Genomic DNA, 7,298 nt, shown 5'->3' on the forward strand with positions numbered 1-7,298 from the left:
GAGTGGCAACATTCCCACCTCCTCCCCGGGTTCCTGGAATGAAAGGTAATATCCCCCCCCCCCCGCCCCCGCCCCCGGCTCTGGGACCTCCAACACGGCAGGAGCGTCTCAGTAATTCGGCTCCTCTTTGGGGGGAAGTTTTGGTAATTATGTCAGGGGCTGGGCTGAACTCTCCCTGGCTATTAACTAAGTTTTTAACCCTGCCAATGAACAACAATGATGATAATCAGTCAAACGTATTAGAATTAAGACATAAACATGTTCAGGGAGAGTATTCCGTCAACATTTTAAAAAAGTATTTCCAAGTGCCTCATAAACAATTTCCTCAATGGAAGATGGCAATCATGGCAAACATGGATCAAGCATTTATTAAGCTACTAGGCATTTTGCAAATTGCCTTATATAGATTCTCTCATTTAATCATTATGTTGAAACTTGTTCTCTTGTTTATCTCAATAGTGTACATGAGGAAACTGAGCTGAAGGGCATTACAAAGTTTCCCAGATCTTGTAAATGATAGTTGGGCTGGGATTTGAATGGAACTAGACTGACCTTAGATCCCTACATCCTTAAACTTTCCATTACTGCATTAAAATACTACTCAATTATTGCCCATTAATTAATTCATTCATTCCTTCACGCATTCATCCAACAGAAGCTTTTTGAGGACAGGAGAGTCACAGTTCAATATCGAATCCTCAAGTGAAGACCCTTGCAGCTCACTGTTCCTGGTATTCATCCCAGGCTTTCCAGCTTCTCCGCTCATGCTGTTCCCTTGCGGGCATCCCTCACACCCTTCCCCACATCTGCCAACCCACGCGGGCCCTCAGGAGCCAGCTCAGGCATCAGCTGGTCCGGGCTTACCCCTGTCGTCTCCCAGGTGGTAGCAACTCCTCCCTTCCCTGAACTTCTAATTTGATGAGTCCCTGAGAGGCCCAAGAACCAAGGGTTGTTCCTGAAGAACCAGGAACACTCTTTATCCTCAGCACCGAGGAGCAAAGAGAACAGGAGAATGAAAGGAGAAAGCCAACTGCCTCCCACCCCAGATAACTCGCTAATCACAAGGGGGAACTGGACCTTAACAGCAGGGAGGTCTGGCTGGTTACGTCTTAGCCCTGGGGTTGAGTTTAGTGTTAGAGGAGACAAAAAGTGTGTGTGGGGGTCAGGCAGGGTAGGAGTGGGGTAGAGGTGGGGAAGTGGTCTGTACTAGATCTTTAAAAACTTCAGAGACATAACCAGATGTATCTCTGATTGGGTCTCTATTCAATAAAAATTTATAAGACATATTTTGGAAATAATGAGAGAGATTTTGACATGAATGAAGTATAAGATGACATTAGGGAATCGTTAATTTGGTGAGAGTATAAGGTTAATATAGTTATGTAAAAGAATGGCTTCTTTTGGAACTACCTGTTGAAATATTTTGGAATGAAGGATCATTATGTCTGCAGCCGTTGAGCAAATATATACAGCAGGTCCTCGGACAATGTTTCATTCAGGGTCATTTCGTTACAACATTGATGAGATGCCACAGAAACTTCACTCATTTATATCCATTAGCCTGTGGTGAAATTGGTCACATATAATTAACCAATAGGTTCTTAAGTTGCAGAACCTATCACTGACATTAAGTGAGGACTGTGTGTGTGAGTGTGTGTGTGTGTGTGTGTGTGTGAGTGTGTATGTGTGTGTGTGAGTGTGTATGTGTGTGTGTGAGTGTGTGTAGTGTGTGTGTGTGAGTGTGTGTGTGTATGGTATGTATAAATATATACCCATATAATATGTATAATATATAATATGGCAGAATGCTAACTAGCTGGTAAGTTGTTCATTATGCTTTTCTCTTTACTCTTCTGTATGCTTAACATTTCCATAATAGACATATTTAAGTATAAGAATAGAGTTTGAAGTGATAGCAGGCTCCTTGACCAGGTGGAGAGAAGAACTAGGACTGGGAGGGACTGGATCCCCATTACGAACCCATCATGATGCCGGGAGAGAGGTCCCGGCTGCAGGTGCAGGCCCCTCACGGAGGCAATGCTGCCTTTCACCTTACTGGTGAGAAGGGAAAATGGAAGCAGACACCATCACTCTCTCTTGGAGAAATTCATTTAGCATGTGACGAATGCCTTACACACGGTGGGCCCTGACCTCCAGAGAGAGAAGCCTAGCAGGCAGAACAGCCACTGTGGCCGGCAACGGCGTTAGGAGACAACAATTAGGTCAGCACCTTTTAAACTTGCTGATTGCACAGGCCTAGTCCTGGGGGAGGAAGTGGTGCGGAGTACTGTCCCAAGTACATGCACACGTGCTCATTTATTTAACTCTCACTATCATTTTGTGAGGCCATTTTTGCTCTTATTCCCATTTTATAGGCAGGGAAAGTGTAGCGCCCCCGCCGCCCCAACCCCCATTCAGGGGTTTTCTCTAGATCCCGGAACTAGCACATGGCAGAGTGAGAATGTGGTCTCGCCTCTGCAGATTCCAAGTCTGAGGTCATTGCAAGACCCTCAGTGCCCTTTCCTAGGAAATAAAGGCCAAAGCCCTCAGGACAGAGCCACGGAGCCCGCAGAGCTGGTCCTGGGGGATCTGGGTGGGAAGCAGAGGCCCCTCTCCGGCTTCTCCCTAGAATCTTTGGGAAAGGTCCTCTGCAGGAATCGGCCATGGGACCCCGATGGAAGACGGCAGTGTTTCCTGTTTCATCCCGGCAGCTCTGAAATGGCGAGCTTGCGGACTGCAGTGACAGAAATGCCAGCTGGGCCCCTATCCAGCCTTCGGGTCCGCATGCACCACACACGCACCGCAGGGCCTTCTCTGATTGCACCGGGCACGTCTCTGAAAGCAGCAAGGAAATCAGTCCATGTGCGTTTGGGAGTCAGGTTCTCATACGGAGGGATTTCTGAATCAGCGGACAGTAGACGCTAGACCACATCAAGGAGGAGACACGTCAGGCAGACGTCGACTTGCAGCTTTGGGAAATGCCGACTGATTAGCCAACTGCAGGGCAGGCCGTGCCCGGCTCCGGAGCTCCTCGCTGGAGCAAAAGGAGGAGGGAGGCAGGAAGGGTCAGGAGCCACGAACATCTGGGGACGCTTAATGGAGAGGAAATGGAGACCTCCCACACAGTAGCACTTTTATGAGCTCTGATTGTACACTAGGGCCCAGAAAAAATAACAGAAATGAGCAGGCTGGTAAATAATAACCCTCCTGGAAGTGGAAAACCTGCTGCTTTCTCCAATATTTTCCCTTCACTAACATGTTTAAAAGGTGAATGGTGGGGAGTGTACAGTTTGACAGGAAGAGAGCTCAGTGTCTAAACATTGACAGTTCCTGGGAGGCCCTGGGCCGCTAAGGGGGGTGACGGCCCCAAGATTCCTCTCGGACATCTACAAAAATGAAACTCAAGTATTTAAGCCTCAGAGCCATTGGGTGAGTTGGGATGGCAGGATGGGGCTGGAGGGTGAGGAATGAGGAAGAACATGAGTAGGCCTCAGCTCACTCACTCCTTCATTCACTCACTCAGTCACTTGTTCACTCACTCATTAATCCACTCATTCACTTATTCATTCATTCACTCATCCATTCACTTAGTCACTCATCCATTCACTCACTTAGTCACTCATTAATTCACTTGTGCATTCATCCATTCAGTATAAGGTTAGAAATGTGCGCTCTGAAGTCAGGTACATCTGGATTCAAATCCCAGCGCCACCACGTGAGAGCTCTGTGGACTCCGGCACGTTACTTAGTCTCTCTAGGCTTCGGTTTCCTCATCTTATACAAAGGTGCCTCTGCATCTTGGAGATGTTCTGAGGAATAAAATGCAAAGCCCAGTAATATGGCAGTGCCACCACGGGGCTGGCACACAATGGGAGGCCCATTGATAGGTGCTATTTGTCACTATTGAGTCAGTGAACAGGAATGAGCTCTGGACTAGTTGCTGAGGCTACAAAGATGGTGGCTTTGGGGCATAATGTACCCTCCATTTGAGATGTGTTTCTTCTAGGCCTATGTTCTTCTCCCCTCCTATTTCCTCTCTCCCCACTTTCCCATAGACAGAAAACCGAGTGGATGGGAGAAGGGAGACAAGAGGCTCTGTGGTCAGAGAGGTGATGAGAAGAACGTTCTAGAACCCTCTCTCTGCCTGGCACACAGCGGGCACTTGGTCATTGAATACATAATGTGCCTCCAGGGGGGCAAATTCTCAGAAGAAGAGTGGAAATGTTTGTCCAATTTGTTTAGTGTTTTGATGAAAATGGGGCCACTCATTTGTAATTCACTCATTTGTAATGGATCAGGTCTGGCCCAGGGACAAGTTTTGTTTGGCCTGCCCAGTAGTTTAAGAATTCATACAAAAACTTGGATTTCGGGCTTTTCCTGAAAAACAGGAAGACCTGGCGATCGTGGACCTGCATCCGCGTGTGGTAAGAGCGGGTGCAGCCTCCCGGAGCCAGGGCGCTCCCTTTTCCATACATTTTCCAAAGGGGCTGCGATTTCAGCTGATGGTCTTGGTCACCCGTGAGGTCACAGGGGAGGAGAGCAGAGCTCAGAGGCCTCTCAAACCCGCGTGCTCCCCCCAGAGACCCTGTCAGTGCCTCTCCGTTTGGGCTGCGGGTTCGGATGACGCATCTTTCCTTTTCCATCCAGATATGCTTGCTGGACCTGTGTCGCACCACTGCCACCGCCCTTCCTTTAAGATGAGTCCCTCTCCAGCAACAGAAAATGAGATGATTGAATGGCAGTGATGGTGGCATCTGATACAAGGGCACGTTCCCTCCGGTTAGCCAACCACAGGATGGAACCGGCTGCACCTTCTCCGCACCTTCGGCGTGAGGGACAGGGAGCCTGTGCGAAGGCTTTGCTGACTCCGGGCTCAGGGCAAGGTGGAGACACGGGGCGGCCCGAGCGTCAGAGCCCAGCGGCTTTCAGGCTCACTTTGTCCTTTAATCCGTGACACACTTTTATTTTTGTCCCAGTTGAACCCTTATTCGGGGCCTGATGCAACCAGAGCTCACCCTTGGATCCCCTGGAACCAGATTGCAAACACTGGTCTGATCGCACTGCCTTTTACAAACAAGGAAGCAGAGGTGAGGGACGGTGGGTCATCCGAGTTCACGGAGGGTGTAAGGGGCAGTGGACTCAGAGAGGCCGCATTCCAGGCCTCGAGCCCTTTGCCCTTTGGCCCTCGACATGCTATCCTCAGGGACAGCTCCCAGAGCAGCAAGAACAGCTGGGCTCTGGCGTGTGACTTTCACTTTCCGGCATTCGATGGGCCCGTGTCCAGCTGCGTGATGGCACTTTGGGAAGCATCGCTCCGAGTTCCTGCCTTCTGGGTTCATCCAGCCCGAGGACTGCTGCCCCCTAGAGCAATTGGCCCCCATACAACCCGCAGGACCCTGCCTCCTGGGGTTCACCCCTGTGACCCTCCCATGCTGGGCCAGGATGGTCTGCGTGGCCAATAGAATATGGCAGAAATGATGGATGCCACGTCTGAGATTAGGTTAAAAAGACACACCAGCTTCCATTTCTCTCTGTCTCTCTCCCCCACCCTCTGTCTCTGTCTCTCCCCCCACCTCTCCCTCTCTGTCTCTCTCTCTTTCTCTCCAATAGAAGCACCAGGAAGAGGCTCATGGTGAGAAACTAAGTCCACTGTACACAGCCACACGAGGGTGCTATGTAGCAGATCCCAGATCCCGCAGCCCAGTCCTGTGTTCAGGGACTGCAGCCTGGCAGACGGCTTGACTGAAACCCTGTGAGAGACCCTGAGCCAGAACCACCAGCTCACATGGTCCCAGATACCCGGCTCACAGGAGCTGAGAGATGGTAAATGCTTGCCGTTCGAAACGGCTGAATTTTGGGGTCATTTGTTACACAGCATTAGAGAGCTAACACACAGCAGCAGCCAGTGCTCTGTGACGATGAGCATGCTTAGACAAACTTTAAATCCAGGCCCCCAAACCCATGGATATTTGGCTTTCGGTAGCTAACTATGATTTGGAGGATGTAACTCAAAAACCAGAATTTGTGTTATTTCATTGGAATTAATCAAATCTTCTATCATCTACCTGTGTGTGCCACTGCACCAGCACGTACATGTATGAACCTGAAATTGATGCGGGAGGCATATTAGATACAAACACCTGTTGAGAAAGATCACGATAAAATGTAATGGGGAAAATCCTGGACGCACATATGAGCTTTGTCAACCTTGGAAAAATACCCAGAACATCAGTTTCCTCCTCCATGAAACGGGGAGAATAATATAACTTACAGTGTTGGGGATTAAGTGCAAGAAGTCCTAGTGTCTGGTAGGTAACAGATACTGAATAAATAGCAGCTGGATCTGGTTGTCAGCAAAGACCCCGAGCACATCCTCATTTGAAACGAATGCCTATAAGAGTTGGCCAAGAGAACTCTCTTGCCCCATCTGCCACGTGAAGATACAACAAGAAGTCTGTGACCCAGAACAGGACCCTCACCCAAATATGCCAGCGTCCTTGATCTTGAACGTCCAGCTTCCAGAACAGTGAGACATAAATGCCTATTTTTATAAGCCCCCCAATCTGTGGTGTTTTGTTACAGCAGCCCACATGGACTAAGACATGTGGATGCGCGGTGTTCCTTCTCCCGGGGACATCTCCCTCCTTACGCTCCCCACTAAATCTTCGTGGAATTCTACCATCCCTCCTAAAAAATAACCACACACATTGGAAACAAAACCAACCCAAAGCTCAAGATTGCCTCCCTCGCATGCCTCAGCCCAGGGGTGGCCAAGGCCTCTTTGGAATCAACATCTTACTCCTTGACTGGGGGTCAGCCCTGATGAATCGTAACCCCCCAGAAACACGCTGAGGATGTGGGGGCTGTGTCTGTGTGAAATATCTACATCACATCACATGGACCACAATTTTCAAGTTCGACCCCAAATCAAGCAGCACAATAACAAAGATAACAGAAGGCCCACTAGCTCTCCAGACAAAGATGTTATTCAGCTTCCCCCTCACACATGTTGAAATCTCCATTCCCTCATAACATCGAAATTGCTTCAGCCCGCTGTGGGGCCAGGGATCACTCCCTTTGGAGACTTAGACAAGCAGCCAAGTTCCTTAGGTGAGGGTCATCATCGGATTGCTTCCCTCCCAGATGGCTTCCAACGGCCTGGATGTCACCCCTCCCACCTCCTGGCCTGCAGCTGGAGTGACCGCTCTTTTGGCCAATTTCACTTTGTCTCCATGAGTCTCGCCCTTGGCAATCCGCCTACAAACAGTGACTGTGATAGTGGACTTTAAATTAAAAGT

Source organism: Myotis daubentonii, chromosome 18 (assembly GCF_963259705.1).
Source record: "Myotis daubentonii chromosome 18, mMyoDau2.1, whole genome shotgun sequence".
Lineage (NCBI taxonomy): Eukaryota > Metazoa > Chordata > Mammalia > Chiroptera > Vespertilionidae > Myotis > Myotis daubentonii.